We start from the raw sequence: 24,675 nt of genomic DNA on the forward strand, positions 1-24,675 counted from the left end.
ACACTTCACTTCCTGGTTCTTCTTTCCCTCTCTGCGGGCTTATTTCCACAGGCCATACAATGAGCATGCGCCAAAGAACAAAGGGAGGAGGGGCTGAAAGTCTCTGGGTCACCACAGGGAATGTACATTGTTACAATCAGACAACTTCTTGCCTTACGTGGGCATAGGGGACTTCCGGGTCAGTTGTAACCTCTGTAGTACTCAGCCAATGAGGAACCAGGGGAGGGACTTGCCTCTGTAGTACTCAGCCAATGAGGAACCAAGGGAGGGACTTACACGCTAGGAGATAAAATGTCTGCTGTAACTGCTTGTCCATCATCAGACACCTGCTCTTGCAAAACGATTGAAGCCTCGCTTCACTGTGCTCCGAGTCTCCGCGTCCCTCCTTTGATTGGGTCGGTGGGCTCATTTCTCACGCTAAACACTGCTTACTACTCTCAGGTGTCTTCAGGGACAGCAGCAGTGAGGAGAGCAGTCATTTCTACCTCCTCTTCCGTAAAGTCTTTTCTAAAGCCACTAATAAAAACGAACGCAAATTTATTTATCCCTGCTTGTGCTCTGGCATAGATACACAAAACAGATAGAAAGTTGAAAGAGAGCACACTGATGATGCGCAACGGGCCTCATGAAGTGATGGCACGTCCATGTAGAATCAAAACCGCAACCAGAGAACGTGGCCAGTTAGCAGTAGGGCCAAGGTCGTGGCTTTCAGCCCACTTCGGTGGGTTACTCTTGCTCTAGTGCATAGCCGTGGACTTGTTCACACTCACGGTGGAGGCTTCTTCACAGATGTTTGCCACTACTTACGGACTGGAGTGACATGGGACACAAAACATCACCAACACCTAAAACACTGGGGTATCCCAGCTCAGAATGGGGGAGCCAGAAGGAACTCAAACCTACATGCTTTGTGTTGTGTGGTTTGCAAGACACAAATCTACCTGTGACGTTGTCACTGGTAATAAGAGACATGGACTTAGTCCTCCTATTTCTGGCCAAGAGTTCCTAAAACCCCCGCATTTCCTCAGGGAAGAGCAGCAGGTGACAAGTGTCTATGTTATGTTAACGAGGTAGCCTTTGGAAAGCACCAAAGGATAGGTTGGGGCTGGTTGCCAGGGGAACCAAGCACGTGATTAGCAGGTTAGAACTTTCACTCCCACCACCCTGACCTCCAGGGAGAGGAGAGCGGAGAGGAGAGGGGCTGGAGGCTCAGTCAATGGCCAACACCAAGGACAGAATCAGTCATGCCTATGTAATGAAACTCCATACAAACCCAAGTGGATGGGGTTTGGTGAGCTTCCTGCTTGGTGAACACGTGCAAGTGCGGGGAGAGTGGCACACTCAGAGAGCACTGAAGCTGCACTCTTCTTCCACACCTCGCCCTGTGCAAGCATCTCCGCCACCTGGCTGTTCCTGAGTGACATCCTTTTATAACAGACTGGTAACCCTGGAAGTAAAATGTCTGGGTTCTGTGAGCTGCTCTAGCAAATAATCAAACCCAAGGAGGGGGCCGGTGGAACCTTCGATCCATGGCCAGTCAGCCAGGAGCACAGGAGACAACCTGGGCTGCCCACTGATGCCTGAAGTCAGGGCAGAGGGGGTGGAGGGCGGTCTTGCAGGGCTGAGCCCTTAACCTGTGGGACATGATGCTGTCTCCAGGTAGACAGTGTCGGAATTACTGAGGTGATGGGGCGCCTGGGGGGCTCAGCTGATTAAAGATCCGACTCTCAATTTCAGGTCAGGTCCTGGTCTCACGGTTCGTGAGTTTGAGCCCCATGTCACGCTCTGCATTGACAGTGCTGAACCTGCTTGGGATTCTCTATGTCCCGCTCTCTGCCCCTCCCCTGCTCCCAAACTCTCTCTCTCTCTCAAAATAAACATTTTAAAAAATTTAAAAAAGACTTATTGAGATGAATTCTCAGATACCCTGCTGGTGTCCCAGAATTGCTTATTGATGTGGGGAAGCCCCTCCCCCACACACAATGGAATTGGAATTGGGTATAGAACCTAATATCTACCTTTTCCCCTCCAATAATATACACACTTCATAAAGAGAAAAGCGTAAGAACAAGCGCTTTCCAAAGAATGAGGCAGTGAAGGACAGTATTTACCAAAGAGCTCATTTCTTTTTTTCCATTTTATACAGAGATTAATTTAAAGGTAAGAATGTCGGGGCGCCTGGGTGGCTCAGTCAGTTGAGCGTCCGACTTCGGTTCAGGTCCTGATCTCACGGCTGGTGGGTTGCAGCCCCACGTCGGGCTCTGTGCTGACAGCTCAGAGCCAGGAGCCTGCTCCGGATTCTGTGTCTCCCTCTCTCTCTGCCCCTCCTCTGTTCACACCCTGTCTCTCTCTTTCTCTCAAAAATAAACATTAAAAAATTAAAATAAAAATAAGAATGTCTACATTACCAAAAAAGCCTACAAGCCATAGCCACGCCCCCTTCTGGAGTTGGCTGACCTAATTACAAGAGGTGGAAAATAGTGGCATAAAGATTTCTTGGGTTCGGTCTTGGGAGCTTCACTAATGAACCTGTTTTACCAACTGGCTTTAACAAGGTAAAACAGGAAACTATAAAAAGTTACATTTCTCACAAGCTGTGCATTTGATTTGTACAAGCATAAGGAGAACCGGCCATTCCTGTTGCCCTAGTCAATCCACGTGAAACTGTTTTGCACAATATTTCCTGTTGGACAAATTGTAACACACAACCAAATAAGGATCTTTAGGGGCACCGGGGTGGCTCAGTCGGTTAAGCGTCTGACTTCAGCTCAGGTCATGATCTCGCAGTTCGTGGGTTCGAGCCCCGTGTCGGGCTCTGTGCTGACGGCTCAAGACCCTGGAGCCTGCTTCACATTCAGTGTCTCCCTCTCTCTCCACCCCTCCCCTGCTTGTGCGCTCTCTCTCTCTCCCCAAAATAAATATTTTTTAAAAATTAAAAAAACATAAGGATCTTTGAGAGAACAATATTTTGATAATTCTTAATTATTTGAGAACTACTTTACTTTTCTGACAACTTTGCACATTAATAGAAAAGCATTTAAAACAGGATTTGAAACAGGAGCTATGTCGGCAAAAAGAAAAAATCATAGAAAGGTAAAACTTGCACATGACTTAAGCTAGATTCAAAAATGAAAATACCACAAGAGAATCAAAGGCTCTAAACAATTATAAACTATATGTTTTTACACAGGTATGAGCCCATAATTTCCTTTCCCTAACTTCCATCTGGTTCTTACATCCTCAGGCTAAGGGGGGCCCGGGCGGGGGCGGGGGCGGGGGGGGGGGGTGGTGGTAAAACCTACACCTACACCTTTTATTAGTAGATAGAATTACTTTTGCAAGTCCAAAGAACAAAAATGAAAAGAGGGATTCATGGGACCAGATATATTTAACATATCTGGTGATTCAAATCATGGTATTTTTTATTTATAGTTAAAACCCACTAAATGTTTTTTAAAATACGGAGAGTAATCTCTCTTCTACCAAAAAAAGTATATATAAAGAAGTTACATTGCCTAATTTTACAGGTAAACAATCACTTCCCTTAACCCAGGTACAACCTAGAACAAATGGATGTAACCCCAATAAAATCAGGTTAATGGGCACCTCTGGAAAGCCAGTGTTTACAACGACTTCTCAGCAAGGATAAAATATGGCTGTTTTGGTGCACAGCTACATGTCGTAGGCTCCATGCTCTTTCATGGACCTGTTTGGCGACCCTACTTGCTACAAATATGCCACCACCACTGCCTATAATTGGTTTATTTAAGTCACATCCTAGGCCAAGTGCTCCATCACAATCACCTCTGTAAGTCACAAGTGCTATCCTTCACGGACATGGGAAGCTGGTGAGAAGACTTGCCTACAATCCTGGTTCTTTTCTTCCCCTCAACCTAAAAGGTAGTCAGAAGTCCCAAGGCAGAAATCCTAAACACCACTGCATGCACCAGCACAGAAACACTTGCCTCTAGGTTAATCTAGATTTTCCTAGGACGGTAAAACCTTGGTTTGCGAGTATAATTCATCCGGAAACATGCTTGTAATCCAAAGCACTTGTATTATCAAAGCGAATTTCAAGAACCCTTGGCTCAGTAGGGATCATGTGGCATTCGGCATCGTGTAGTACTCGTACTGCAAGACATCGCTTGTTCATCAAATTAAAATTGATGAGAAATGTCGAGACGCCTGTGTGGCTCAGTCAGTGAAGCGTCGGACTCTTGATTTCGGCTCATGTCATAATCTCACAGTTCCGGAGTTCGAGCCCTACATGGGGCTCTGCACTGACAATGTGGAGACTGCTTGGGATTCTCTCTCTGCCCCTCCCCTGTTTGCACTCTCTCTCTGTCTCTCTCTCTCTCTGTCTCTCTCTCTCTCTGTCTCTCTCTCTCTCTCTCTCTCGAAATGAATGAAAAAACATTTTAAAAAGATTATTAGAAATGTTTGCCTGACTTGCAGAACACTCACAGAACAAGTTAATCGCAACCCTAGGTTTTACTGTATTTTCTTCCTTGTGGAACTTACTTAAAATGGCCCTTAGAGGGGCACCTGGGTGGCTCAGTCAGTTAAGGTCCGACTTTGGCTCAGGTCATGATCTCACAGTTCACGAGTTCGAGCTCCACGTCGGGCTCTATGCTGACAGCTCAGAGCCTGGAGCCTGCTTCGGGTTCTGTGTCTCCTCTGTCTGTCCTGTGCCTCCCCTGCTCATGCTGTCTCTCTCTCAAAAATAAATGAACATTTATTTTTGCCCCTAAAAAACCTAGGCAGCTGTTGAATCAGGGGCAGCAGGTACACAGGAGTTCCTTCCAGTTTTCCTCTACTTGTGGATGGCTTTGAATTTGCGCACAGAGGCTCCACTTTGCCAGGAGTGAGTGGTCTTTGCCTTATTTAAGGTCCTCTTCTTAGGTCTTTTTCATTTTAACACCCCCTTCCCCTAACCCTGCCTTCTTCGATAGGACAAAATGAATTGCGAGGTGTCTCATTCCCTCAAGAAAAGAAACAATTCATTAACGATGAGCGTTGGAGACGGTCGTGAGCTTACAGAAAGCTAAAGGTGGGCGAGGACGCAACGGCGGGCTAACATTTAAAATCATTACAGTCACAGAAAGACAGATACTGCAGGATCCCATTTATAGGAGGTTTCTAGAGTAGTCAAATTCACAGAAACGAAGTAGAATAGAGGCCGCTGGGGGGGGGGGGCTGGGGGGAGGGGGAATTGGGGAGTTAGTTGTTCAATGGATATAGTTTCACTTTTACATGAGGAAAATTTCTGGAGATTCGTTGCCCAGAGATGGGACTACACCAAATACTAATATGGCTAAGGCGGTAAATTTTATGAAACAGGTGTATTACCACAATCGTTATGCGCAATCATCATTATTAATTATAACAAGAGCAAAACGGGCTGTTTCTTCTTTACTGGTACTAGGCTCAGTATTTGGAAACCATCTTATTTACTTATTACAACCCTAGGTGATAGAAATTATTATCAGATGCACTCCACCGACGTGAAGACGCGTGGGAAACAAAGACAGAAGGAAGTGGTAGCCAAAATTAAATTTTCTTATAATCTGCAAGCCAGCCACTGACAAATACTTGAGACAGGCAGAGTGTAACATTCCTCCAGGATCTCTCAACTGTCTTAATGTTAATGCTTTGCTAGAGGAAGAAACCGCCTTAGCTTGACAACTGCTAGGCCTCCGGGATCCATGGAATCTTCTTCAGCATATGAAAGTCCTTCTGGAAACTTCCCTCGCCTTTACCTCCCCCCCCCAGATCCCAAGTATAGAATCAGTCACTGCTCACAATCCTGGGACAGCTCTTCCTGCCCATGGGTCCTGTCCCTGTGCTTTAATAAAACCACCTTTTTGCACCAAAGACATCTTCAAGAATTCTTTCTTGGACATTGGCTCCAAACCCCAACATTCTCTACATCAACAGGTTACATGACTTGCCCAGGGCATGGGTAGTGGAGTCAGGATGCAATCAGCCCAACCGGTCTAACCCAGAGCTCACCCTCTTACTGGCTGGCACCCTCTCAGGCAAACAGACTTTGCCCACGGGAGCCAGAGCGGAGCTTAATTTTCCATGGTCTCTCCAGATTCAGCGCAATGTATCCAGAATATATTTGGTTCTTGCCACTTCTAGCATATTATTTTAAAGGTGAATAAGCTAGCCAGCTAGTGGGTTGCTGTCTGAATACAAAGTGAAGGTCAACATGAGGTTATCTTTAGAAAAGGGGGTGGGGGAAGGAATATATATTTGTTTATATAATAATCGGTAAAGGGGATGTACAATTTCTTCACTTGAATGGCATTTTGAAGACCTCATTCCCTTTAATTCCATTACAACAAGATGTTGATATCTTATCTCTTTTTTTTATCTAATGAACAACCTGAAGCTTACGGACTCCATCAAGCTAAATGCCATGCTCAAGGTCACAGAGCTGCATCTCAAATCTCAGGTCTTCTAACTTCAAATGCCCAATTCTTTTCACTCTTCCAGAACAAAAGCCCCGACACTCTCCATAAACGTACGTACTCTACCTTCAGAGAACAGAGATGGGGGCAGGGAACTCGTTAGCAATAGAAGACAGTTCTGTCCCACCGCGTCATTAAAGTCCACATAATGGTAAATTTCATAGAATTTCAGACAACTAAAGGCAGGCAAGTGATATATGTATCGAAAAGAAGCCAAAAGTACATACACACACACGCAACTGTTCTCGAGATTTAGAACCTAAACTTGGAGTCTGTTCAAAACAATCTAGCTGTTTAGAAGCCAGGAACTAGGAGAGCCCCAAAGGCTGTGTAATTCTGAGAGCAGGCCAACACTGGACCCGCTGATCCGGCCAGTTCACCAGATGTGAACAGTGTGCTGGACTCTTAGAGAGACAGACTTCCCATTCGGGAAGCCCCGGGAGCAAGCAGGCAACACGCCCTTCCAGCCGAGAGGCCACAGGTTCCTTGTACTTACCACCATAGGAAGGATTATTTCTCTAAAAAAGGATTCTTGCGGAGAGAGTGGCTCAGACAGCCCAGACACCATCTAACTGCTATTTCTAGCGTGCGTGTGTGTTCAACACACATACACACATGTAATTCTTCAGGTCTTCGGTCCAGTTCCGACGCTGCCGAATAAGTAAAAGAAACAAACCAAACAGGACAGCTGAACTCTGGGTCGCTTCTTTGCCAAGAACTCTCCATCTCAGCTCTTAGCTGCTGGGAAGGTGGACAGAGATGAGCCAGAAAGCTCAGAGTAACGTTAACTCAGCACCGAGGAGTTAGTGAGTTTCTGATTTAGATCTTTGTGTGTGTGTGTGTGTGTGTGTGTGTGTGTGTGTGTGTGGTGATGATGATGGAGGGGGTGGTAGTAATTATATTATGGCTAGCAGAACCCATTTGTAATGCGTGGGTACTGGGGCCATCCAGGACACCAAGACTGGATGTGTCTTCATGCTGGGTGCGTCCCCGGAGGAATGGGCTAGTATTTCGCACGGGCGACTTTACGGAACACAAAGGGACAGGCTGCCCTGCATTTAGGAATCCCATCAAGGTGCCTGTCCCGCTCTCGGTAAGCTGCTTCAGAATCGGACAGAGGGCTGTTGAGATAGAGAAAAGCCTAGTAACCACCCGAGCCAGGGCTTAAAAGAGCCAGCCAGCTCCAGGTGAAGTGAGTGGACTCCTCATGTCGCAGCCTTAAGAATGGGATGTGGGGGCGCCTGGGTGGCTTGGTCGGTTAAGCGTCCGACTTCGGCTCAGGTCATGATCTCACGGTCCGTGAGTTCGAGCCCCGCGTCGGGCTCTGTGCTGACAGCTCAGAGCCTGGAGCCTGTTTCCGATTCTGTGTCTCCCTCTCTCTCTGCCCCTCCCCCGTTCATGCTCTGTCTCTCTCTGTCTCAAAAATAAATAAATGTTAAAAAAAAAAAATTAAAAAAAAAAAAAAAGAATGGGATGTGGACGTCAGTTAACAACCTGCTTCGAACTTGCCACCACTATTAGCTAATCGAGCAAGAAGGCCAGATGCTTATTAGCCTCTTCGAGCAGGGGGACCCCCTCGAGCTCCTTCCCTCGGGGACTGTTCGCAGGTCACTTGCTGGCAGCCTTCTGTCACTACCATGAAGTCAGAAATACACTGCTAACTTACATGGTGTCCAGCACGGCCCTCAGACATGACCTCACTCCTTTGGGGGCAGGGGTTTCTCCCCCCACAGTGCTGAAGCTCTAATTTACGGGCATGAGGGAACCAAAACGCCAGTGGTTTGGCCTGGATAAGATAAAACACATCTCAGGGGCGCCTGGGTGGCTCAGTCGGTTGAGCGTCTGACTTCAGCTCAGGTCATGATCTCACAGTTCATGAGTTCAAGCCCCGCATCGGGCTCTGTGCTGACAGCTCAGAGCCTGGAGCCTGCTTCGGATTCTGTGTCTCCCTCTCTCTGCCCCTTCCCTGCTCACGCTCTGTCTCTCTCTGTCTCTCAAAAATGAATAAACGTTAAAAAAAATTTCTTTTAAAGATAAAACACAGCTCATGCATGCTGATTTGACTCCCAGCCCGACCGCATGGTAGCAACAAGAAGGGGTTTCTCAACGCTCCCTGGTAATATCCATAAGGCCATCCAGTCTTGGGGTCCTGGATGGCCCCAGTACCCAAGCATTACAAGTGGGTTCTCCTAGCTAGAATACAATGACTACCACCTCTCTATCACCCCCCCAACACACACACACACACACACACAAACACACCAGAAACTCACTGAATTGCTATGTAATAAAAAGGTCTTAGATACCAAAAAGCAGCCACAGGTCAATCCAACGTACAACCCCTGGAGCACAGAGATCACCTGTGACTCAGCGTTTACTCCCTGAGTCTGGCAGGACTTGGGGGCGCAGGGGGAGGGGGTGCTCACTCGAATGTGTGTCACAGTTACCACAGAAAATCTCTGAATTTATCGAGCAGACCTCTTCTTCCTTCAGAGCTGGAGTTTCTAAAAGTATAACATGCCCTGCTCATTCTTTGCACCAGCCTCAATTCTGTCCTTAAAGGACATAACGCACTCTGGCACAGACCAGCTAGCTGCGCACCCAAATCTCAGTCCCTGAGTTTTAGCTGGACACGTGGCCCTGATTCCCAGCAGCTTCCCTCGCGGCTCTTGGGTGATTGTGCTAAGTTCGAACCAATTCAATGAGCAGAAGTGTGAAGCAGGAGCTTCCTGGAATCTCCTTTAAAGCATCAGGGTCCCTCTTGACTCTCCTTCCTGTTGGCTGGAACGAAGACTGGACAGCTGGAGCATAAGCAGCCACTTTGTAGCACTGAGGCCACACCGACTAAAGGTAGTGGATCAGCTAAATAAAGGAGTCCCAGACTCAAATGGCAGACCTGAGAGAGGATGGAGGGGGGAGATCAATCATCTTGTTTAAACCCTGTCGTTTATGGCTTTCTGTCATCTCCAACCGAAATGACCCTAATACTGACGTCCACCCCCACCACATACCCAGTATACCTCAGTGTAAATGTTCTCCAGAGAGCTGGGGTAATCCTCCCATCCTGGGCCATGAGGCTGCCTTATTCATCACAGGAGCCACAAACATCTCATCACCCAAGTCCATGTGAGTTTTAAAAGGTGGAGTGAGGACCACTTGCCTGACCAATGTGCCCAGACCACTGGGCACCTCTCTGCCACCTGCCAGCCTCTATGTGTCTGCCCTGACGTGTCAGGGCAGAACTCAACATCTCCCCACTTTTCAGTACTTGTTTGTGCTGCAGGCTGAGCTATCCACAGAGGAAGCAGTACCCAGGAGGCGGAAACCCAAATTATAAACAGTACCAGGTAAGAAATTCTCCACAATAGAAGCTCTCAGTTTTAATTCCCGATCCTTCCGCTGGGGCTGCAAAGGTCGTTTAGCCTAGAAAAAAACCCAGGTATTCGACTGCGTGAGAAAAATTCTGGTTGATCAACAGTCACCAAAATAAACATGTTCCCAAGACCTTTTGGTGCCCTGTCCATCTCATTAAGCCCCATTCCTAGGAAAGACTCGTTTTAAGGACTCACCTCTGGGTTCATAAAATTACATGTTTGGCCCTGCTCTCCTGAAGTCACGAGCTCTTACTGACAAAGCCCATCGATGAGCACTTACAAACCGCTTAAATGCTTTAGAATCAACTGGGGGAGGGAAGCCCTTCAGCTAACACTTAACAGCTGCACAAAACACACCCAATGCAACTGTTCTAAGGACTTTATAGATACTCCCTTATTTAATCTTCAAACCAGCCTTAGAAGGCCGGTGTTCTCATTACCGCCATTTACATAGCAGCTGATGGGCACAGGGTAGGCAGGTTACACAACCAGCCTAAGATCAAACAGCTAGGAAGCAGCTGAGACGGTCCTCAGGCTTCAAACTCAGGCAGGCTGGCCTCAGGATACACGCTCTTAACCGGAACACATACTGCCTTGCCTTGCCACACCAGAGGCGGAATCCTTTTCTGTTCCCAAGGGCCACAATGACCTTACCCACGCAGGTATAGCACCAACAAAAATCACAATAAACAAGAGCTGCCAGGAACACGATGCTCTCAGCAAGGCTCTGCAATTTAGTCCCTGCGGGCTCCGTAAAGCACAGGCTTCCTTAGAAGTTCATTTTTCTAGGGCGTCTGGGTGGCTCAGTCGTTTGACCGTCCAACTTTGGGTCAGGTCATGATCTCACGGTTCAGGAGTTCGAACCCTGCGTTGGGCTCTCTGCTGTAGGCGCAACAGCCTGCTTTGAACCCTCTGTCCCCCCCTCTCCTTGCCCTTCCCCTGCTCACACACGCTCTCTCAATAAATAAAACATTAAAAAAAAAAAAAAGAGGTTAATTTTTCTGATAAATATTTTATTAGGAAGAGGGCAAGACAAATCACCTCTGATCCCCTACGATTCATTCTTTGGGAGAAAATGGTATTTAAGTACAAGCCAATGGAGGCCAGACTGATGCTCTGCGAAAAAGGTGAGCCCATACAGATGTTTTCGAGCAGAAGTGAGCAAGGTCTTTAAAACCTCACTACATGACGGGGCACCTGGGTGGCTCAGTCGGTTAAGCCTCCGGCTTCGGCTCCGGCCATGATCTCGTGGTTCGTGGGTTCGAGCCCCGCGTCGGGCTCTGTGCTGACACCTCGAGCCCGGAGCCTGCTTCGGGTTCTGTGTCTCCCTCTCTCTCTGCCCCTGCTCCTCCCCTGCTCGTGCTCTGTCTCTGTCTCTTTCAAAAACAGAATGGAGGGGCGCCTGGGTGGCGCAGTCGGTTAAGCGTCCGACTTCAGCCAGGTCACGATCTCGCGGTCCGTGAGTTCGAGGCCCGCGTCAGGCTCTGGGCTGACGGCTCAGAGCCTGGAGCCTGTTTCTGATTCTGTGTCTCCCTCTCTCTCTGCCCCTCCCCCGTTCATGCTCTGTCTCTCCCTGTCCCAAAAATAAATAAACGTTGAAAAAAAAAAATTAAAAAAAAAAAAACAGAATGGAAACGTTAAGGAAAAAAAAAAAGAGTTGTGAACTATGAAATTAATCCAAGTTTAAAAAAAAAAAAACCTTCTTAATAAATAAAACCTTGCCACATGAAAACAGGTGCATGCACACTGGCGTGTTACGAGCTGGCAAACCCCTGATTCGGAATCAGTACAGAGAAAGGGTCATAAATTCCTACCCTCTTACCGGGTACCAAACTCACAGTGAGATCAGTGAGGGTTACACGACTAGGAGTGTGTGCGTGGAAAAGAGAACCCAGACTGGAGTGCACACCAGGGCTACAACCATGTAAGAAACACAGGTAAACGTGACGAGGGAAATCTGGAAGGCAAATTGGTCAAAACTGAAAATTCCCGTGGTTCTTGGACATCCTTTTAAAGGAAAACAGCGAGGGGGAGGGGCGCCCATACTCCTCACATACAGCCAAGTGCTAGTTTTCTCCACAGCCTGCTTAACAGCTGCCTCCAAACAAAGGGCAAACAGCAGGCAAGACAGGACTGTGCTTGTAACTCAAGCGGCAACCAGGCCTCACAACTGGATTAAAATGATTCGGTACAAAACAATGACGGATTTCAGCCTCCTCTGGCTGATTCTGGGCCTGAATATGGAATTTGTGGATGTGTCTTTGCATCCCCCACAGGGTAAGTACAAAAGGCACACACACACACACACACACACACACACACACAGTCTCTTGAAAGTATCTAGGATTACTCTAGCTTTGGTGACTGTTGCTTATGAAGCCCTCTTGGAAAGGTGGGAGCAAAGAGGAAGCGTGCTGGCCGCTCAATTCTTCCTGCCCCGTGCGTGCGAGACTGAATCTATTTCCTTCCCCTTTTACTTGCGGGTCAAGACCCAGCAAACCAAGCCCCTTGTCTTAGGAAAACGTCCAAACGACATCTTTGGACGAGGCAACCCCACAGCCACCCACCTGCTGCAGTCTGGCTTACTGAGCGAGAATAATACTGCCCATCACAGAAATTATGACCCAGGACTCAAATTCCTCCTGAGGGACAGACACAAAAAGAAAGTTGACTTTCCCCCCGTTTAAAAAAAAAAAAAAAAATGAATAGGATAAAGGAGAGCACAGTATGCCAGTTGGATCCTCTGCTGAATCTTTCCAAATTGAAGGCCACACGTGGGTAAACATTCAATGAGGACTTAACAGCCCAACACGGCTCTGTTGTACCAACTGTATTTGGGTTAACCCTTCCTTTCCAGCAGTCCTTATCCACACTGTGGAAAACCAGAAGTCAAAGTATCGGGTTATCAAAAGTTTTGGGGTTTTGTTTTTAATTTCCTCTTTAGGTCTCCTCCGGCACCCATGCCTCACCAGGGAAAGGAAACCGAAAACATGTGCCAAGCACCTACTTCCCTTCCTTTTTGAAAGTCTCTTTTAGTGTCTTTGAAAACTCAGTATTTATTCTTCAAACCATTGAAGAAAGGGGTTCAAATCTCTGCTCGACTCAATTCCTTCAAGGTATCCCTTCTAGATTTTGATGGATTCACCCCCCCCCCCCCGCCCCGGGGCTCTCAAAACTCCTCTGGACTCAAAAAATAGAAACTACACAGGCCATGTTACTCTACAAAGGACAGTAAGTTTACCACAGTGAAAGTCACCATAAATTGTCAGGGCTAATCTGCTACGGCAAGTAAGAGGAGTTAAAGAAAACATCCTTTGAAGACCATGATTTTCTTTTACTAATTTGTGGAACGAAAGCTACTATCAGTAAATACAGGCCAAACTTCTATTTTACAGCCACACAAATATGTCCAGTGGATCTGACAAGGGCACGAAATGCAATTCCATGGAGGAAGGGGCGCCTTTTCAAGAAATGGTGCTGGAACAAGGACATCCACAGACTGACATATCAACCTTGACCTAAACTTCACACCTTGTGTGAAAATGAACTCAAAATGGACCACGGGCTTATGTAAAGCAAAAATCTATAAAATTTATTAAGAGAGAAACATAGGAAGAAGTCTTCAGGATCTAGTGCTTAGCACAGTGTTCACAGGCTTGACACAAAAAGCACGATCCATATAAAGGGAAGTTGATAAACTGAATCTCATCAAAAATAAAATGTACTCTGTAGAAACATGCTCACTTAGAATGAAACAACAAGCTACAGATGGGGGAAAAAATAATTGTAACACACATGTCCAACAAGGGATTAGTATCTAGAATACATAAAGAATTCTCAAAACTCAACAGTAAGAAAACAATACAATCAGAACATGGGCAAAAGACATGAAGAGGCTTTTCACCCATGAAGAGGGTACACAGATGGCAAATAAACACATGAAAAGATGCTCGACATCATTAGCCATCAGGGAAATATAACTGAAAATCAGGACTACCTATCAGAATAGCTAAAAGAAAAAAAAACAAAAACGGCAACATCAAATACTGGTGACGATGGAGAGAAAATAGATCAGTCATACACTGCTGGTAGAAATGTAAATAGTTGATCTACTCTAGAAAACAATTTAGCACTTTTCTTTTTATTTTTTAATTATTTTACATTTTTAAAGTCATCTCTACACCCAACGTTGGGGTTGAACCGATGATCCCAAGATCAAGAGTCATCTGTTCTACCGAATGAGCCAGCTGGACACCCCCAACGATTTGGCACTTTCTTAAAAAACTAAACATACAACTACCCGTAAGTTCCTGCAAATTGCACTCATGAGCATTTATCCCAAAGAAATGAAAACGTGCTCACCCTGGAACATGTACACAAATGTTCATAGAAGCTTTATTCGTAACAGCCAAAACAGGAAACCACTCAAATGTTCTTCAAGGGGTAAACGGCAAATTGTGGTACCTCCATGCCATGGGCCACTACTTAGCAATGAAAAGGGACAAACTACTACCTGTATGAATTTCCAGGTAATTCTGCTAAGGAAAGCAAAGCAAACCCAAAACATTACATCCTGTATGATTCCATTTATAGAACATTCTAGAAATGACGATTGTGGAAATGAAGAACAGGTTAGTGGTTGGCAGGGATGGGGGGGCGGAATGATAACACAGAGAGGGCAGGGGTGGCAACCAATGCATGGCATGAGGCAGCGACCTCAAAGTGATGACAATGTTCTGTATCTTCTCTGTATCAGTATCCATATCCTGGCCCTATCCTGGCTGTGTTTTGCAAGACATTACCATTGGGGGAACTGAGTAAATGGTGCGTGGGATCCCTCTGTATCACTTACTACAAATGTACGTGAATTGACAATGACCTCAAAAACAAAAAGATGACCATCCATCTTGTGCAATGTCTTTTTTTTAACACCAGAAATTCAAGCTCTCACCTTTCAAAATTCTTTTTTCCTCACAAACCCCAAATAATTAATTGGTGTGGAGCAATTGTATTCTCTGTGTGGGACAGACATGAGTTTGAGGGGGGTAGGGGGAGAACAGACTGTTGTGGGTTGAACCGTGGCTCCAAAAAAGATACAACTATGTCCCCACCTTCAGAACCTCAGAATGCGACCTTATGTGGAATAAAGGTCTTTGCAGATGTAACTAAGGTTAAGGGGCTCAAGATAAGATCATCCTGGATCAGGACGGGCACTGAACCCAAGGACAAGTGTCTTTACAAGAAACAGAAAAGGAGGGGCGCCTGGGTAGCTCAGTCAGCTAAGCGTTCAACTTCAGGTCATGATATCACAGCTCATGAGCTCTAGCCCTGCATGGGGCTCTCTGCTGAGCCCGTTTCCCTCTCTCTCTGCCCACCCCCCTCATGCTCTCTCTCTCAAAATAAATAGGAAAGAAAGAAAGAAAGAAAGAAAGAAAGAAAGAAAGAAAGAAAGAAAGAAAGAAAGAAAGAAAGAAAGAAAGAAAGAAAGAAAGGAAGAGAAAAGGAGAAAACAGAGACACATGACGCGGGGAGTGCAATGTGAAGACAGGGGTAGAAATTGGAGGGAGGTATCTATAAGCCAACGAGGTCCACCAGCAGCCAGGAGGAAAGCAGAGAACAGATCTGCCTTCGGACCCTCCAGAAGAAAGCAATACTGCCAAACCCCTATATCTGGGCTTGTGGCCCCCAGGACTGTACGAGAGGAAGTCATGCCACCAAGTCTGTGGTTCTTTGTTACTGCAGCCCGAGGAAAACTAATGCACCGGTCATTGTTTGGTGGGCTCAACTTCTCACTCCTTTTTTAAAGTACGTACCTATCAGTAATTACTTTATTTCGTGTTTTGTTTTGTTTTGTTTCAATAATTACTTTAAGTAATCTCTAGGCCCAACATGGGGCTCTAACTCACAACCTCAAGATCAAGAGTCACATGCTCTTACCAACTGAGCCAGCCAGGTGCTCCTTCCCTCTCCTTTTTAAAAAAAAAAAATTAACATTTATTTATTTTTGAGAGAGAGAGAGAGAGAGAGAGAGAGAGAGAGAGAGAATGAACACAAGCAGGGGAGGTGCAGAGAGAGAGGGAGACACAGAATCTGAAACAGGCTCCAGGCTCTGAGCTGTCAGCACAGAGCCTGATGCAGGGCCTGAACCCACAGACCGTGAGATCATGACCTGAGCTGAAGTCAGACGCTCAACCGACTGAGCCACCCAGGCGCCCCTCTCCTTTTTTAATCACAGAGGGTCTGAGCACCTTCAACTTTTTTTTAAATATTTTAACATTATTTATTTATTTTGAGAGACACAGAGACAGCGTGAGTAGGGGAGGGGCAGAGAGAGACGGAGAATCCCAAGCAGGCTCTGCATTATCAGCGCAGAGCCAGATGTGGGACTCGAACTCACGCAACCATGAGATCGTGACCTGAGCCGAAACCCAGAGTCAGACGCTAACTGACTGAGCCACTCAGGAGCCCCTCGCAACTCCTATTTTTTTTTTTCAGCGTTTTTTATTTATTTTTGGGACAGAGAGAGACAGAGCATGAACGGGGGAGGGGCAGAGAGAGAGGGAGACACAGAATCAGAAACAGGCTCCAGGCTCCGTGCCATCAGCCCAGAGCCTGACGCGGGGCTCGAACTCACGGACCGCGAGATCGTGACCTGGCTGAAGTCGGACGCTTAACCGACTGCACCACCCAGGCGCCCCGCAACTCCTATTTTTATATATTCCTAGACCCAATTTTTTTCTTCTTCCAGAGGATATATGCCATAAGGACGTTCCATTTCACTTTATACTCTTTTCCTACAGAATTTTTCCTGGAGTCTGCTCTAACAGTAAACTACTGCTCGCTGGCATTTTCAGGTGTCTACTTCATCCAATAGCCTGGTTAATGATTACCCCGCATGCTGAGGCTCCTGGGTGTTTCAGTCGGTTGAGCGCCCAACTCCAGATTTCAGCTCAGGTCGCGATCTCACAGTTGTGGGGTCTGGGATCGAGTCCCGTGTCACTTAAGATTCTTTCTCTCCATCTCCTTCTGCCCCCCACCCCCAAGACACACGCTCTCTCCAAAAAAAAAAAAAAAAAAAAAAAATTAAAAAACAAGAAAGAAAGAAAAAAAAACTAAAACTGCACAGCACTGGACTGAATCTGCAGTTGACCTGGTGACAAAGAAGTTGCTTCTAGGTCCAGCCATGTGCTTTAGGGTCTTTAAAATGAAAACAATTAGGGGCGCCTGGGTGGCTCAGTCCGTTAAGCGTCTGACTTCAGCTCAGGTCATGATCTCACGGTTCGTGGGTTCGAGCCCCGCGTCGGGCTCTGTGCTGACAGCTCGGAGCCTGGAGCCTGTTTCCGATTCCGTGTCTCCTCCTCTCTCTGCCCCTCCCATGCTCATGCTCTGTCTCTCTGTCTCTCAATAATATATAAATGTTAAAAAAAAATTTTTTTAATAAATAATAAATAAATAAAATGAAAACAATTATTAGGCTGCAGATATGTAAAAGTGTTATTCAAGAGAACTTTTGCATTTTGATAGAAATGACCATAAGCTTCTGAGCAAGACAGATTTTTTTTTTTTAACGTTTATTCATTATTGAAAAAGAGAGACACAGCATGAACAGGGGAGGGGCAGAGAGAGAGGGAGACACAGAATCGGAAGCAGGCTCCAGGCTCTGAGCCGTCAGCACAGAGCCCGACGCGGGGCTCGAACTCACAGACCGTGAGATCATGACCTGAGCTGAAGTCAGACGTTTAACCGACTGAGCCACCCAGGCGCCCCAAGACAGATTTTTTAAGAAGATAGACCAAAGCTACCCACTTACCACATAGTTCTAAAAGGCGAAAAGTGGGTCCTCCGGAGACAGGTTGGGCAGGACCTGGCTTGATTCCTGATGTTACCACAGCCCCACCAGTCACCCCTCAAGCAACTCAACCTCTCCGTCTGTTAAAAGCCTTCGTAGCGGTGAAGACTGGTGTCCCCTCCACAAAAGGGTGCTGGGTGCTAGCGGCCTGATACACACCAGTCAGTGGCTAACAGAATACGTGTTCTATAAAAATTATTCTGTTCCCTAAGACCCCTCAAATTTTCACTGCTATAGATATCTCTTGGAAACAGCCTATCAAGAAGCTTTCATTGTGTAATTCAGTTGAAGACTTTGTGTTTCATGCCCATGTTTGATTTTCTTCATATCTATCAAAACGATATTCTCTAGCTCAGAATTCTATAATTCGTCCAATCTTGGTGATCTAAAACCTGAACTGAGGGGCGCCTGGGTGGCTCAGTCGGTTGAGCGTCCGACTTCGGCTCAGGTCATGATCTCGTGGTTCGTGAGTTCGAGCCCCACGTCGGGCTCTGTGCTGGCCGCTCAGAGCCTGGGGCCTGCTTCGGATTCTGTGTCTCCCTCTCTCTCTGCTCGTCCCCAGCTCATGCTCTGTCTCTCTCTCCTTCAAAAATAAATTTTAAAAAATTTATAAATAAATAAATAAATAACCTGAACTGAAATTCTGGCTTTTTTTTTTTTTTTTTGGAAACATTTATTCAGTTTTGAAAGACACAGTGTGAGTGGGGCAGGGGCAGAGAGAGAGAGAGAGAGAGAGAGAGAGAGAGAGAGAGAGAGAGACACGGAATCCGAAGCAGGCTCCAGGCTCTTAACTACCGGCCCAGAGCCCGACACAGGGCTCGAACTCGTGGACTACAAGATCATGACCTGAGCCGAAGTCGGACGGCTTCACCACCTGGTGCCCCTTTTCTGTCTTTTTTGTTTGTTTGTTTTTAAAGTTCTCCCCCCTAGTTTTTCCATTTACTTTTCTTTTCAAGGTGGTCAGGTTTTTTCCTTCTTTTCGGGTTTTCAGAGATAGTATCTCCATCACGGTACAAAATTTAAAAGGCATAAAATAGCACAGAGCACAAAGTCGGCCTCCTTTCTACCCCGTGTCCCAACTGCCGAATTCCTGACTACCTCTTGGCAGCCACTGTTTTTCCCTTTTGTGCACATCCTTTCAGAGGTGGTCCCTGAATCTAAAATCCTGCACGTGGCAGCGTCTGGGTCGCTCAGTCAGTGAAGCGTCCGGCTCTCGGCTTCGGCTCAGGTCATGATCTCGTGGTTCATGAGTTCAAGCCCCGCACTGGGCTCTGAGCTGACAGCAGGAAGCCTCCTGCTTGGGATTCACCCTTTCCCTCTCTCTCTGCCCCTCCTCTGCTTGCTTGCTTGCTGTCTCTCTCTCTCTCTCTCCAAATACATTTTTAAAAACTTTTAAAAATGTTTTAATAAAATCCTGCGGGTGTATGAACTGTTCAAACCCTAACACAATGCCGTCTGCCCCTTCATTCACTTGTGCATTTAAGAACACCTCCTTTTTAAGAGCCTCACAGTATTCATACAGCAGCTGGTATTCCACTGATGGACATTTAAATGGTGCTTAGCTTTTTCTAAAACAAGCTTTATGTGTGGGCATTGGTATGTATCAGTAGGATAAATTTCCAGTAGTGCATTTGTGAGGGCAAAGAATCTGCATTTTCTGAATTTCCATACATAAGCCCAGATAGCCCCCCTGCCCACTCCCCTACCATCAATGATTTACATGTATCTATTTCCTCATATTTTTTTAATGTTTATTCATTTTTTAGAGAGACAGAGAGACGGAGGCAAGTGGGGGAGGGGCAGGGAGAAGGGGAGACCCAGAATCCCAAGCACGCTCCACACTGCCCATGTGGAGCCCGACGTGGGGCTCGAACCCCCGAACCCACAGATCATGACGTGAGCCACCCGGGCGCCCCGATGTTTCCTGAAGAAAAATTTTGTTTGTGTAGACTGATAAATTTTTGTCTTTATCATGTTATAGCTAGAAAGGACTTCCTCACACAAAAATTTATAATAAAATTTCCGCTACGATTTCTCCTCCTCAGTGACCCTCACACCCTTTCTTTGCCTCCGACGGCCGAGATCCCTCCCGGACCAAAGCAGGGCCACAGGGGGCCACGGGGGCGCCAGGCCAGCAGTCTCCTGCCAGACACCCAGGGACACGGATGACGAGCAACTGAAAAGGAAATGAGGTCTAGCGCTGTGGGTTGTAAGGAACTTCCTGCGCGCATACAAACAGCTACAGAAAAGTCTGCGACAGTGTCCTCTGGAATTCCTCCGGAAGGGGACACTGGCTGCAGGCCCACAGCTGCATACACGGTGAGGGACCCGGCCTGTGGCGCCCCTTTTAGAGCAGGAATCAGAAGCAAGTTTGGAGCTCGCCGCAGACGAAGGCCATTTGTGAAAGTATCTCTCTTTAAAACCCAAGGTGTGTTTTTCCCACCTCATGCAGGATATTCTGTTAAGAGTATCAAATCCTGGGGTGCCTGGAGGGCTCAGTAGGTTGAGCGACCAACTTCACTCAGGTCATGATCTCCCTCCCGGTCTATGAGTTCAAGCCCTGAGTCAGGCTCTGTGCTGACAGCTCAGAGCCTGGAGCCTGCTTGGGATTCTGTGTCTCCCTCTCTCTCTCTGCCCCTCCCCTGCTCATGCTCTAACGCTGTCTCAAAAATAAATAAAAACATTAAAATAAAAAAAAAGTAACCTAAGGAATGGGAGAAAATATTGGCAAATCTCCTCTGATAAGGGATTGGTACCCAGAATATATAAAAGAACTCCTACAACTCAACATCAACAAACCAATTTAAAAATTGACAAAAGACTTGAACACCTGTTTTGCCCAAGAAGATATACAAACAGCCAATGAGTACATGAAAAAGACGTTCGACATCACTAATCATTAGGGAAACGCAAACCAAAACCACAATGAGATCCCTCCTCACACCCACTTAGGATGGTTATTATCAGAAGAAAAAAGCCCAGAAAATAGTAAGGGTCAGTGAGGGTGTGGAGAAACCGGAAGCCTGTGCACCAATGGAGGAAATGTAAAATGGTGCGGCCATTGCGGAAAACAGTATGGCGGCTTTGCAAAGCACTGAACTGAGGCAACAATTCCACTTGAAGGTATACACCCCAAAGAAGCGAAGCAGGAATAGATACTTGTATACTTGTGTTCACAGCAACATGTGTCCCAAGAGCCAAAAGATGGAAGCAACACAAGTGTCTACTAACAAAATACGTAAACAAAATGTGGTATATACATACAAAGGAATATCTATTCACCCTTCAAAAAGAACAAAGTTTGGAGCTCCTGGGTGGCTCAGTCGGTTAAGCATCCGACTTCAGTTCAGGTCATGATCTTACACTCCGTGAGTTTGAGCCCCGCGTCGGGCTCTGTGCTGACAGCTCAGAGCCTGGAGCCTGCTTCAGATTCTGTGTCTCCCTCTCTCTCTGCCCCTCCCCTACTCACACTCTCTGTCTGTCTGTCTGTCTCTCTTTCTCTCTCAACAATAAACATTTTTTTAAAAAGGTTCCAATGGTAACTTTGTTATGCATATTTACCACAATTAAAAATTATTTGTATTAATACTCTCTTCTCTGCCACTAAATCTAGGACAAGGATCTTACCTCATTACTCTTTGCACACCTATGCCAGTACCAATCATTCAATAAAAGTATTCTGAACCCAACTCACACTTTTCAGGCAGAGTCTCGAAAACCAAGATGTTCTCCAGGTTCAGGTTCAGATTCAGAGGACGGGTTCAGATTCAGATTCAGAACCCCACAACGGGGACGGGAGGTAGGGGAGGAGGGAAAGCCCTGATCATATAACCTTTTGGTCAGTTACAGAAATCAATTCCCTCATTAACAAACAATTTTAAAAAATCAACAGCCTGTATTACTAGTTACCAACTTCAAACCACACTCTTAAGAGGTGCTTACTTCCTAGTATGTGAAAAGTACCAGAACATACTTTAATCTCCCAGAGTTAACTTCCTTTTCCAGGGACACTTAAAAGATTGCTCCCTGCAGGTGCCTTCTGTTCCCAGACCTTCTTTTCTTCCTCTCCCCACTGCCCACATTGGCCAGCCACTCCTTTTTCCAGCCACACACCAAGTAAGCGTTGAAGAAACAGGTTAGTGAAGGAGAGCTGGATCTTTCTGCTAAGTATGTGGAGGCAGTAAGCTTGGTCGCACCTTTACAGAACCACGACTTCTGTCCCTACTGAGGGCAGCAAAGTCTGATTGTGGGTATTCTGTAATTAGCTATTACGGCCGTGATTATGCTAGGTAACCATGCCCTTTCCTTCTCCCAGTGTTCTCATGGGGTCCTTGGCTACCATCAGAAGTGTGCTCATCAGATCACTTTTACTATGTTCTCACGGTAGGCACTGAAGAGATTCCTGCAGAAATAGCATGGAGAGCCAGTGGCTCCCTTTTTTCTGTGGGAGAGGTTTAAAAAGGCAATAGAATATAGGCCTATCTTTTTATATGAGAAACATAAAGAACATATAAATGAGGCTGAGAAAGAACTCCAAGCCCCCACCCCCACAAAACGGGAGAAAATGTAAACAGCAGTTCTAGTGTTTATGCCTGTGGGGCCGGGGTGGGGTGGGGGGTCTTCCTGTGCATGGCCACCCCCAACAGTCGGCTGCATCTGCGACCCAGCTGTCCTGGGAAGCCACTCGCAGTGCTACCAACAGTGAGCACGAAGAGATCTGCCCACCAGGCATGAGTATGAAAAATGTTCATCCTTCTAACTGATAATTCAACTTTTAGGAGTCTATCCTAAGGGAATAAATTAAAGCGAAACAGAACGTCCATCATCGCAAAACCCTTGATGTCAACAATGAGAGGGGTGGGATTTGTGAAATAAATCTTAGTACGGTGGGTTAAGCACCTGCCTCTTGGTTTAGGCTCAAGTCATGATCTCGCAGTTCATGGGTTCGAGCCCCACATCGGGCTCTGCACTGACAGCTACAGAGCCTGCTTTAGATTCTCTGTCTCCCTCTCTCTCTCTCTGCCCTTCCCCCGCTATCTCTCTCTCTCAAAAATAAATAAATAAACATTTAAAAAATAAAATAAAATGGGGGGCCTGGGTGGCTCAGTCAGTTAAGCGTCCAACTTCGGCTCAGGTCATTATGTTGCGGTTTGTGAGTTCGAGCCCCGTATTGGGTTCTGTGCTGACAGCTCAGAGCCTGGAGCCTGCTTCGGATTCTGTGTCTCCTTCTCTCTCTGCCCCTCCCCCCTCACACTCTGTCTCTCAAAAAATGTTAAATAAACATTTTTAAAAAGTAAAAAGTAAAATAAAAAATAAAATAAATCTTGGCACACATAAAATGCTACCTAGTCCAATTTACACAGAATATTCATTAATATGTTAGGGAAAATGCTCAGGACCCAATAACTTTAAAAAATTATGACATAAAACTATTTTTTTTCTCAGTCTTGTCCAAAAACCAAATAAGTTTCATGGCTGTATGCATATTAAAGTTCAAAAAGAAACAGAACAGTTTCAACAAAGGATAGGTCTTTTTTCTTCTTTATACTATTCTAATTATTTTTTTTTATAAAGTGTATTTATTTTGAGGGAGACAGAGACAGCACAAGTGGGGGAGGGGCAGAGAGAGAAAGGGGGAGAGAGAATCCCAAGCAGGCTCCGTGCTGTCAGCACAGAACTCAACACAGGGTTCGACCCCACTGTGAGATCATGACCTGAGCTGAAACCAAGAGTCAGACGCTTAACCAAATGAGCCACCCGGATGCCCCTATTCTAATTATTTTTTATACACCAAATGGCATGGCTCAAGCCGAAAGACGTCCAACCCAAAACCCCATACACGAGATGCTGATACTCAAACAAATAATAAAATGACACTTGTGTCTGAAATGTCACCTAAAAAAAAAAAAAATCAGACTGTTTACAATCCTTAAACCGGACTTCTGAGAGGAAAAGCTGTGGTCTCAGGTGAGGTTTCCCCTCTATTATCATTAGGATACACAGTGCTTGGGTGGAGATGGGAAAAATTCTGTGGTTTCCTACTCTCATTTGGCACCCCGAGTCTGACCTCTACGGATGCCAAAGAACGTACAAAAACAGGTGGATCCAGGACCAGGATATGAGAGGCCACTTACCTGGCTACTGGAAAAATCAAGGCAGGAAATGCTAAAACACAAATGACTTTGGAGTGCCTGGGAGCCTCAGTTGGTTAGTGTCTGACTCTAGGTTTCATGGTTCATGAGTTCAAGTCCCACATTGGGCTCTACGCGGATAGTGTAAAGCCTGCTTGGGATCTCTCTCTCTCTCTCTCTCTCTCTCTCTCTCTCTCTCTCTCCCCCTCCCATGCTCGCTCTCTCCCTCTCTCAAAATAAATAAAACAAATACAATTTAAAAAATAATGACTTTTTTTTCTTTTTTTTTAATGTTTATTTATTTTTTAGAGAGAGAGAGACACAGCATGAGTGGGAGAGGGGCAGAGAGAGAAGGAAACACAGAATCCGAAGCAGGCTCCAGGCTTCGAACTGTCAGCACAGAGCCCAATGTGGGGATCAAACCCACGAACCATAAGATCATGGCCTGTGCTGAAGTTAGACACTTAACCAACTGAGCCACCCAAGAGCCCCAATAGATGACTTTTTCGAACACAAGCAACGAACGTGACTGTCATATTTAACAAACGTGTAATGTAACTGACATATATCACATATACTTTCTATAGACATTTTGGAGAAACAAAACCTTTACCACAAACCAAAGCAGTCTGTAATCCAGCAGCCAGGAAGACTAGATGACCTCACGTCTCCGCGACTAATATTCTGCATTTCTAGAACACCCTGTTCGAGGTTATTCAGGTTCAGCCATATCAAGGTCAATTCCAAAACTAATTTCAAGCATGCTTTTTTAGCATCTGGTTCCAGGGACGACTCCCCTTTAACTCATGGAAGGCCCTGGCTTGAAAAGAAGGTTTCTTTCTTTA

The 24,675-nt window shown here is 46.0% G+C and overlaps 1 protein-coding gene across 1 annotated transcript in view; it reads right to left on the bottom strand.

Annotated features, from left to right (window-relative positions):
- Positions 1-24,675, bottom strand: part of UCK2 (uridine-cytidine kinase 2) — an 80,605-nt gene that overhangs the window by 18,762 nt on the left and 37,168 nt on the right. The gene's annotated exons all lie outside the window — the stretch shown is intronic.

Source organism: Lynx canadensis, chromosome F1, assembly GCF_007474595.2.
Source record: "Lynx canadensis isolate LIC74 chromosome F1, mLynCan4.pri.v2, whole genome shotgun sequence".
In the NCBI taxonomy this organism is placed as follows: Eukaryota; Metazoa; Chordata; class Mammalia; order Carnivora; family Felidae; genus Lynx; species Lynx canadensis.